This window comes from Perca fluviatilis, chromosome 13 (assembly GCF_010015445.1).
Source record: "Perca fluviatilis chromosome 13, GENO_Pfluv_1.0, whole genome shotgun sequence".
NCBI lineage: Eukaryota > Metazoa > Chordata > Actinopteri > Perciformes > Percidae > Perca > Perca fluviatilis.
In genome coordinates this window covers 11226808-11237043 of record NC_053124.1, presented here as the reverse complement: position 1 = coordinate 11237043, position 10236 = coordinate 11226808, and the positions used below count along the sequence as shown (strand labels likewise).

The 10236-nt window shown below is 41.5% G+C and overlaps 1 long non-coding RNA gene across 1 annotated transcript in view; it reads right to left on the bottom strand.

Moving 5' to 3' along the window:
- Positions 1-1190: 1190 nt before the first annotated feature.
- Positions 1191-10236, bottom strand: part of LOC120570727 — a 9600-nt gene continuing 554 nt past the window's right edge. Inside the window, exons 2-4 of the long non-coding RNA XR_005641111.1 lie at positions 7618-7745; positions 5040-5124; positions 1191-1736 (exon numbers count right to left, since the gene is read on the bottom strand). This is a non-coding gene — a long non-coding RNA (uncharacterized LOC120570727). The remainder of the gene's footprint in view (positions 1737-5039; positions 5125-7617; positions 7746-10236) is intronic.

The window sequence follows — 10236 nt, the reverse complement described above, 5'->3', positions numbered from 1 at the left end:
AGGCCATGCAAATTAAGGATGTAATGTTGCAATACTTCCACTGTGTGTTTGTCGTATTTATGTTCATATAATAGTAGATTCCTATTATAATATACTGTAACCTACACATTCTAATTTTCTTCTGAAGTTTAATCCGTTGTAATCCCGATGTTTACCTTTTAAAATTATAAAAGTGATTGGAATAAAGAAAACATGAACGAAAATAATAGTGAGAGACTAAATACATTAACTAGATAAATATATTTAGACAGAATCTAAATAACTCTTTAGAATAAAGCTGTAGAAGTGGAAAATAAAAATAAAAATAGATTTACAGAGGCAGGTATAAAACATAAAACATGCACATAAACTATATACAGATATTTCATAGAAAAGGTATAAATCATGGTATATTTTTCATCAGCTTGATGCAACTTTGTGTGATTACTTTAATTCTTGTCATTAAATATTTATGGAGAGATTTAATTTAAAGATCTTAAAGAATCTACACCTGAAACTGTTATGAGATGTATAAAACATACAAAATGTTGGACTATTCTACATTGGAGTTATGAAACTGACCATTGCACATACTGGGAAGGGGCAGCCTATTATACAATACATAGTATTTTGTGAATAAACATGGATGAACAGTTGTCAAATGAGTGGTGCTGGGATTCAGTTCTACTGGACAAAGTGAAACAAACATTATTATCCTGAAGTGATCGGAGTCCATCCGTCATGGCTACTGCAGCCCCAGAGCATGGTTTGACCATTATAGAGGTACTATACGCTACTATTGCTACACTGAGCACATAGGCATGTGCACAGCTGTTTATGCAGCAGGGCTAGCACATGGTGTGCATGTGTGTGTGTGTATATATATATATATATATATATATATATATATATATATATATATATATGGAACATTTCCTTTACATAAAAATATATAGTATGCCTAAAATGTAAAACAAGAGAATATTTGACATGATGCATTGTGTTCAAAGACAAAACTTATACAATCAAGTATCTGTACAGCTGTAGCCTATAAGACCAGGGTCTACAGAGGGAGAACAACTTGCAATATACTTCATGCTAAAGCAATTCAATATGAGGTTCAGTTTTTGCGGAGACTTCAGCAGAGAGACACAGCATCAGCCTTAAACAGGTACAGTATTTTCTAAGTCATTAAAATAACCACAGACATATTTTTGAAATATATATTGATTTATTTGGGGAAAATACTATTCTAATCATAAATGTCAGCATCCTTGTTGTATGTGTTTTATGGGGTGTGATATAGTTTTGTTTGTGGTACTTTTTTTCTGATTCATAATTTAAGAGGATATGATGCAAATGAAATATATTTCATACAGATTTGGACAAAGTCCTAATATTACAAGTAAATAATTACATTGGTAGTTACATCAGGCATAAGAAAGTATAAAGCACAGATTTAAAATATATGCTGACTGAATCCTTCAAACTGGAGGTGAAAGCCTGTGAGGACGTGAGGGGTGAGGGTGAGACCCTGGTGTTGGGAAGTAGCCGGTCCCTGGATTGCAGCGGCCTGATTCACAACACCAGCTGCCCCGCCCCACCGAGCCAGCAGATGTCACTCTGACGGAGGAAGAGGTTTTTCCACTGGAAAGCAGAGAAGTGGTTCCATCTCATTGCGTCCTCCTCGGGGTGGTAGAGTCAGCTCTCTCTCTCTCTCTTCCGCACTCTCCTAATCTTCGCAACATCTGTGACAACTGTGAAAAGAGAACATGCAAATTAGATTACGAGAAAACCATTCGAGATGAGGAGAGAGAGAGACACTGAGACATGTGGGAACTTTCTCTGGGTTCCTGGCGTTGAGTTCTCATCATACATCCAGACATGAGGGATTTTGGGAGCCCCACTTCTCCACCTGACAAGACATTAGACCACCCACCACCCACAACCCCCTGCTTCAGCTCTCCGGTGCTTCTGCACTCCACAGCTCCAACAACATCCTCTATGCTAATTTTATAATCACACCACAGCAATGAGGGATGTGTGTGTGTACGTACAGTGAAGAGGGATATAAGCTTTTACTTAGCATATGAAATGAGTTGGGATTAGAATGAGATAAAGAGCAGAGTGAAGAGCAGAGGGAGTGTTACGAGAGAGGTCACTCACAATTTTGCTTCTATGAAGCACTTTAAATCTTCTTGACTGCTCTCACAGGCGTTGGAATAGCACACTGGGCTCAACTGAGTGATAAAAGAAAACCGGCAGTTTCCCGATTAATTGTGCACTTCAAATTAAAATGTTGTAGAATATGAGCACGATGAAAGGGAGAAAGAAAAAAAAATTGGGTGCATTTACGTATAGGAGAGGAACAATCACCTATCAACCCTGTGAGCCAAGAACAGTGAGGTCAATTCCTACGAATAATTACATCTTTTTTATTTCAGGCACTTAGCTGATGCTCATTTCTAGAACACGTTAAGGGTTCAGTGTCTTGTCCTGGGACAGAAGAATAGATAGAAGTCTGTTATTGGCTGCCACTAATGGCTATCATCACTAACTGTTGTTCTTTTGATTATTTTCTCCATTAATCAATTACATATTTAGTCTCTACAGTTTCAGAAAATGGAGAAAACAATGTCACAAAAGACAAAGAAAAGCATAAAATCCTCAAATTTGAGAAGCTAGAACTGAGTAATGTTTTGCATTTGTGTTTAAAAAATGAATCGATTATCAAAATAGTGAATAGCTGATTCATTTTCTGTCCATTTATGGACTAATCGCTTATGGCCAAAAGCCTGTCGGACTAGCAGTACAAACCGGCTCTGTAATTATAGAGGAAATCTAGAAACAATAGTTTTTATTTGCAGACTAGGGAAAGCTAACTTTGATAATCTGAACACTGCGTTCAAAACCGCTATCTTTTGGTGGTTATTTGGTTAAAAAAAAAAAATATAGGAGGATAGCAAGGAAGGAATGCTTATTGTTAACAGAGCTAGACAGAGACACATGGGGGAGTTAAGTTAAAATACCACAAAGCACTCAGTAGGTGATTGGAAATAATTGTCAATTTTCTCCAGGTGTACATCTGACAGAGAAATATGTGTATAAAAGATGTGAATAACAAATCATGCTTTCCTTTGCGCGTTCTGCCTCTGTTTGGCATGCAAGGCACTGTAGGTGCACAGCAGTTGTTCTTCCTCGCACACTTGTCTCCCCATGTGTTGCTGTCCACTGAGAAATACCTCTCTAGAGAAAAAGAACGGTTTTTTATTTTTTATTGTGAATATTAGACATTACATTACAGTGGCCCCTTCTGCAGATAATTCAAGCATATGCACATCACTGTAAAAAAACACTATTGTACAAGTCACACTTGCATATATTTATATTTATATACAGTATATTATATTATATTGCATTGAAATATTCTATCAATGTGCATCTTTATGGCAGGAAATTAGGGGTTCAGGCAAATTAAATAAATATTCAGACTCCTGTCGGAGCATAAAGCAATACGTGTGAAGCATTGTTTGTTTGTGTAATGTTAAGTAACCCTTTATTTAGACGGTTATTGAGGGATTTGTTGCATTCCACTCTTTTTAGTCCAGTCGACCGAGTCTTAATACCAGGCATTAGATTGTGGGGGTGGAACTATAAGGATCTATATTTTCTTGCATTCACATCTAAGTCTTTGTCTTTCACTGGACCGGTGTAAAGCTGACGGTAACGCGAGCAACTGAATTCCTTTAAATAGCCCTGCCTGCCTCATCATATGGTTGCTATGGCAGCCAGCCCCTCGTTTCAAGATAATGTCCACATGCTTCAAGACACCTCCTCCACCTGAACGCTATAGATCCACGCTGCCGCTCGGGGGAAAAGAGATTTGCCGAAGCGATGCAGCCACTTAACGGCACATATGAATAATGTTTTGTGTGTCTACATATCCACGGTGTGGGAAATAATCAATAATTTGAGCTATGCATTTGTGTGAGATCAATCGGCTGTCGTGGCAGCTTCCCTTAGCGGGTGATTGAAAGAAAGAAGAAAAAAAATGCACTTATTGAAAAAAAAAAAGTGTTTGAAGGATATGAGGGAGGAAGGAAGAAAATGGTAAGCAGGTAGAGAAGGAAAATGAGGGGAAAATCTGAAACGAGATCAAAAGGGAAACAGAGAAGTGAACAGCTGGTACGAGAAATGGAGTGACACAGAGAGAAATGAAGGGTGAAAAAGAGGATGAATGATCCGTGACATTTTTGAGGGAATGAAGGAATTTAAAGAAAGGAATTGAAAGAAAGCTGTAGATAGGGGAGTATAAGGCAATCTTTTCAAAAACGTCTTTCTTTTCTTAATAACTCCATCCCCCTGACTTTTTCTACCAGCTCTTTCCCATCTCCTCTTCTCATTTCTGCCGTTCCCAGCCCCCCATCCTTTGTCCTGCTGCTTCTCTCTCTTCGGTTTTTACCCAAGCATATGTTAAGCTGAGGGTCAAACGGGACATTAAGAGTGCAGGACTGTAGGCAGCACGTACATGGATGTACCTCACAAGCTGACTTTGTCCTGAATCTCTCCCCTAAGTGCACTTAGGAAACTATTGTGAGGCTCAAAGGTGTGGAATCAATTACAGGGGGAGAGGGAGAAGGAAAGGCAGACTCTCAGGGTATCAGCAGGTTTCACATATTTAAAGAGCTTTTTTAATGCTGCCTGGAACGGAATTGACGAGCAATTTAACAACAAAATATAGACAAACAAAAACCTGTCAAAACTGGGTTATTTCTGACTGAAAAAATACAGGAACTACTGCCATCCCATCAATAGCATTATTATTTTAATTCATGTCAAATAATGCCATAAATTCATTAAAAACTACCCCATCAGTAAATATTATAAAAACCCATATAATCTGTAAATATAGGTGCTTCAAAAAATAAAACTAAGATTTAAAAAAAATGACAATATGAGATACAAGGCCTCAAATTGAATTAATTTAAACATAAAGAAATTGCACATAACAGAACATACTCATAACCCAGGCGGACATAGGTCTAAATACAAATACTTACTTCGGGAAATCGGAATCTATCTAAATCTGTATTAGATGAGTTTACAGTCCTCACAAGTGTCCTCTTTGTCTTTTTTTCACGCAGCCTAAAAGGGAGACAAATACAGTACAGGGTAGTCAAGAAAAAAAAAAATCCATATGCAGCCGTTTATGTTTTGAAATTATTTTAGTGATAAGAGGAGTCTACAAAAGAGAAGTCAAAAAGAGGTCGATAAAGATGGCACCCTCAATTTCCTCTTAAAACACACAGGCAGGCTGATTGCATTTGAGAGAGTTGGGCGCGCCTCAGCATCTCCTAATGCGTCTGTAAATTGAGTTGGAGAACGACGGCTGTTGTCTGCACTTCGGGTGGAAGCAAGGGAGGCAAAAAGCTTTTGCTGTGGAGAACATCCTGCCCATCTCGGTGTTTTAGACCCACACCATTAACCAGCAAACTGCCACTTGTGTCAATCACTATTTTCTTTTATTCAGCATCATGCTGAGACAGACGGAAGCTTTACTAATTTCTTTCGTTTTACTTTTCCCCTTTTAATGTGTGCTGCATAGCCTCTTTCTCTGTCTTTTAATCAGATGATAAATGACTGTGTTAATAGAAATGGACAACCTGGATCAGGATGCATTATTTTGTGCATTAGTAGTAGCTGTAGCAACACACCGGGAGGCTGAGAGCTGTTAGGGAGTGCATGAATAGAAATGACTTTGTGTTTGTGTCCGCTATTATTAAGAAGCTGTGGTGGTCAGCTCTGAGAGCAGCAGTGATAAGGAGGCTGGCTGAGCATTTGCCAAGCATCCATTTCCTCTTTACTCAGGTTTAAAAGGCCCTTTGCCAAAATAGGCACACACACACACACACACACACACACACACACACACACACACACACACACACACACACACACACACACACACACACACACACACACACACACACACACACACACACACACACACACACACACACACACACACACACACACACACACACACCACTGTCCTCATGTTCCCTGGACATCAATATCTTTCCAGTTAAATAGGTTAACAAAAAATTCTTTACCCTGGCCTTTCTGACTTTATCTCTTTTATGGTCTTATTTTGTAATTGTCATAAGCATATCGGTCAATACCAGAAACTCTTTTAAATGAGCCACTGGTCGCTCGGCTTACTGTAGCTTTCTAATAGCTCATACAAATATAATACTTCTAAATGTGCTTTGTGATGATCACCCAGAACAATTGTCAGTATATAAAATAACACATAAATCAAACAGAAGGCCATTTAATAAGATCATATTCTTTACTTTCATAAATTGTATTTTGGGATCTAGTTAATTTTGGCTTTTTCCTGTTGTTATTTCTTTTTAATTTATTACTGCCTTTAGCTGTGCTTTTAGGCCTGGTGGCTCCATTATATCCATAGAGGAATAGTTGTCAGAGAGTGTGAGAGAAAGAGAGAGAAGCATTATTCACTCCAATCAGTAGTAAATAGCTGAGGTATCTCACATTCACATATGTGCCCTCTCTTACACACACATACACAGACACACACACACACACACACACACACACACACACGCGTGCACACACACAGATCCACAGACACACCCATTATGGTCTGTTGTGAACATACAGCGGTGTGTTCCCTCATCATTGTCGTCTTTCCTCTCTGCTGTATCTCCGCCGTTCGCTGTGACCACACTACTGCTTGGCAAATGCATTACAAACAGCGGCAGGAGATTTTAATGTGTAAGCCCGACCCTCGTCTATCACATTCAAGCCTCGCATTCACACACACTCTCTCTCTCTCTCTCTCACATGAGCACACCCACACAGCTGAGATAAGGCCTTAGCGCTGGTAGTCATTTAGTTCAGCTTTGTCTTTTTACAGTGTCTCCCTGATGAACAGCAGAAAATGCTAGCACTTGCAGTATTTGAATTATTAACGGCACAGCTTTAACTTAATCCAGTGATCTGTGCTCTGTGTATGTATGGCAATATCAATGGGAGAAAAAGTGGGTATGTAAATGAGAGAATGCTGCTTATCTCGGTGTGTGTGTGTGTGTGTGTGTGTGTGTGTGTGTGTGTGTGTGTGTGTGTGTGTGTGTGTGTGTGTGTGTGTGTGTGTGTGTGTGTGTGTGTGTGTGTGTGTGTGTGTGTGTGTGTGTGTGTGTGTGTGTTTAAAAAGGTACCCACCTCTGAAATCTGCAGAGATATTATAATGGACTATTGACCTTAGAGGATTCATTGCTCTCTTTGTGTCGAAGCATAAAGAAATACAAGCATAAATCAAACAAACAAAATTGCCATCTCAATTCCTCCTCTAATGAAACTAATGTTTTTTGTGCTACAATTAAACATCTGCATGTCTCTTGACTTGTCCTATTGACTGTTATAAATCAGGACCAGTGGAAGTGTTTTATGGATGGCTGGGGATCGCCCCTCTTCTCTCTCTCTCTTTCTCTAATGTAAGTATATTATTTGATTGTCTGGCCTTTGGTTTAAGTGCAGATCTATAAATTTACAAGTTCCTGCCTGATGCTTGGAGATGATTTTGGCACAGAGGTGTGCCAAAAGCACACTAACCCTGATGACTCCTGCAGGTTGCCAGTTCTGGGCAGGGTAGGGCCGGCCTGGCTGGATGGCTGGATGGATGGATGGGTAGATAGCTGGCTGGGCGTCCGGCTGGGTGCAGGGCTGGCTAAGGCAGAGAGCTGTAAAAAAACAACAAGGTCAGCTGTTTGGTAAAACACATTCAGCACCTTAATGCTCGTCTGTGAAAATGCCGACGTTCTGAAGAAGGTGGACGTGAAGCTGAAAGGGCGACTCCCAGCGCCGTCGCTATCTAAAGCTGAGAGTCGAGTTTTATTTTCAAAGCTAAACGTAGGATTGTTTTTTTTATAGCTGCCAGGTAACAAATCATCGACTGTTACAGTGAGGCAGTTTGATATAATGGCTTCTACAGTTGAGGTATATTGAGGTTAGTAATTATGGATTACCAGAGATCTTCGGCGAGCAGAGACTTCCCCTGACACAAAGCAGTCAGTAAAAAGCAAAAGCAGGATTACTCTCACATAGAGTTAGCACAAACACACAGACAGAACACACGCACCTAGACAAAGAGGCAAACACACAGACACATAGACAAGCGCAGCTATACACGCACACACCTGAGACCTACACACTCTTGTCGGCCATCACAGACAGCGTGCCGGCTCGGCAGCCATTTTGCAGGGCTGCTCTGGAATGTTCAATTAGGGTAATTGTTGCTTACGCCACCATTTCTCAGCGTTACAGACATCATATACGCAACATTTCAGTCAGGGTGCGACTCCACTCACCACACAGTATCCAAATTGTGTGAATTCTGTGAACCCCCGATGTCTTTTCTCAGCGCAGAGGCCCCATAGTGTGAACCAGGACATATATGACGGCAAGTATGTTGGTTATTGTGCAGCCATGTGTGAACTCCACATGGTCGGGAATGTATGTACGCCAGCGCTACTGGCTCGTAACGTATGTGGTTGTGGGGGCACGCCCTACAGCTCGTCAGTGCTCACATATCGAGGAGGGTATGAGTGTGTCCATGTGAGCACAGAGAAAAGAGAGAGGGAATGGGAAGGGTGAGAAATGGAATAAAATGGAAGAGGAGGGAGACAGAGAGAGAGAGAGGAGAGAAGGGGCACTGAAAGAGAAATGTACAGCTTGTTCTCGTCGCCACCATTTTTACACACAGACTATGCAGTTTGGTCACTGGTAATTTGGTTTCGGAGATATAGGAGGAGAAGGATATGGATTACTCCGCTCTCATGATATATGCAATACTCCGATAATAGAGGATAACAACAGCCCACACCTGTCACGCACCATACTTCTTAATTAATAAAACATTTATGTTTAAGACAATGGGATGCTGCCTTTTTTTTCATTTATTTTTTACTGCACACCAAATGGCCCAGTGTCACTGTAGGTGAATGCGTGACCTGTGCACTTGCGAGTTCGAGCCCAACTGCCCACGCATGTAGAGGGTCTACATGGGTGGACCCAACCAATGTGTCTTTCTGAATGCAGAATCTTGTCGTCTTTGAATACAGAATAATGTCATTTTTGTTATACCAAAAAAGCTTTGACTAGTCCTTAAACTCTAATCTACATATTACACAAACTAGACTAGGCCGCACCCCGCTACAAAGATCTGCAATTACATGGGCAGGATTAAACAAAGGCCACATAAGGATAAGAGCACATCTATTACAGTAGTTGACACAAAGAGGGGACTGATAATTTAGTGTCATACGGACTGGGTTGAACCAGTCTACATCCTTGTGAGACAGAGACTGAACTGAACGAGACTCCGCTGGTGCTGCATGACGGTGGAGAGTCGGGGTGGGATGACGGCCGGCTGTCAAACGGGCCGGGTTGAATAAGGGCGTCAGGGACTGAGAGGGAGAGAAGACCGCGAACACGGCAGCGCAATGCGCGCATGTGATCTTCTAGAGACGACTGCCACTTTACAGGACGAGCTCAGACATGATGATCAGACATACTGTACGCACATGCTTACGGAGGTGCCCTGCGTATACGTGACCGTTCGACATACAAACCCTCCCCCTACTTCCCCACCCACCCACAAATACACTCACGTATGACACGAGACTGCACATATGATCCGGCGCCCTTTGTCTGCATTTATCGGGCAGTAATGGCTGACAGTTGGGCACATTACGCTCCTGCTTTAATTCTTTCTTTCCACGCACACACACACACACACACACACACACACACACACACACACACACACACACACACACACACACACACACACACACACACACACACACACACACACACACACACACACACACACACACACACACACACACACACACACCAGCAGTCATGTGAATGGCAGATGACCCCTCCTCAGAGAAGTGTTTGTTTTAACTCCATTCTTTATGGTATGTCTATCACACATTACAGTAGTAATGACTGCCAACCATGATCCACCCCCCCCCCCTCTCAGCCTCCATGTCCTCAGAGCACACCCCCCACCCCCGACCACAACCCCAACCCCCCACCAACTGGGTGATCATCTGCTATGACCGTGTCCTCCTATCACCGTGAGTCAGGAGTGTTCGACAGCGATGGGTGGGTGGGAAGGTGGGGTGTGTGTGTGTGTGTGTGTGTGTGTGTGTGTGGGGGGGG